Raw genomic sequence first — 1,088 nt, forward strand, 5'->3', positions numbered from 1 at the left:
TTTTAACTGGAAAATAACGACTATGTATCGTAAGATGGTTTTAGCCGAAAAAAAAACGACCATGTATAGTAAGGCGTTTTAACCCGAAAAAAACGACCATGTAGAGCAAGGCATTTTCACTCGAAAAAAACCACTATGTATAGTGAGGCGTTTTGAGCCGAAAAAAACCACCATGTATAGAAAGGCGTTTTTAGCCGAAAAAAACGACCATGTATAGTAAGGTGTTTTAACCCGAAAAAAACGAACATGAATAGGAAGGTGTTTTTAGCCGACAAAAACAACATGGATAGTAAGGCGTTTTTAGCCGAAAAAAACGACCATGTATAGTGAGGCGTTTTTAGCCGAAAAAAACGACCATGTATAATAAGGCATTTTAACTCGAAAAAACGACTATGTATAGAAAGATGTTTTTACCCGAAAAAAACGACCATGTATGTAGTAAGGCGTTTTTAGCCGACAATAACGACCATGTATAGAAAGGCGTTTTCAGCCAAAAAAAACGACCATGTATAGTGAGGCGTTTTGAGCCGAAAAAAACCACCATGTATAGTAAGGCAGTTTTAGCCGAAAAAACGACCATGTATAGTAAGGCGTTTTTGGCCGAAAAAAATGACCATGTATAGGAAGGCGTTTTTCCACGAAAAAAACAACCATGTATAGCAAGGCGTTTTCACCTGAAAAAAAACCACCATGTATAGCAAGGCATTTTTAGCCGAAAAAAACCACCATGTATAGTAAGGCGTTTTAACCCGAAAAAAATGACCATGTATATAGTAAGGCGTTTTTAGCCGATAATAACGACCATGTATAGAAAGGCGTTTTGAGCCAAAAAAAAACGACGATGTATAGTGAGGCGCTTTGAGCCGAAAAAGACCAACCATGTATAGTATGGCGTTTTTAGCCCAAAAAAACGACCATGAAGAGTGAGGCGTTTTGAGCCGAAAAAAACCACCATGTATAGTAAGGCGTTTTTACCCGAAAAAAACAACCATGTATAGGAAGGCGGTTTTAGCCGAAAAAACGACCATGTATAGCAAGGTGTTTTTAGCCGAAAAAAAACGACCATGTATAGTAAGGCGGTTTTAGCC

This window comes from Hippocampus comes, unplaced genomic scaffold, assembly GCF_001891065.2.
Source record: "Hippocampus comes isolate QL1 unplaced genomic scaffold, H_comes_QL1_v1.1 scaffold111, whole genome shotgun sequence".
NCBI classification, from domain to species: Eukaryota; Metazoa; Chordata; class Actinopteri; order Syngnathiformes; family Syngnathidae; genus Hippocampus; species Hippocampus comes.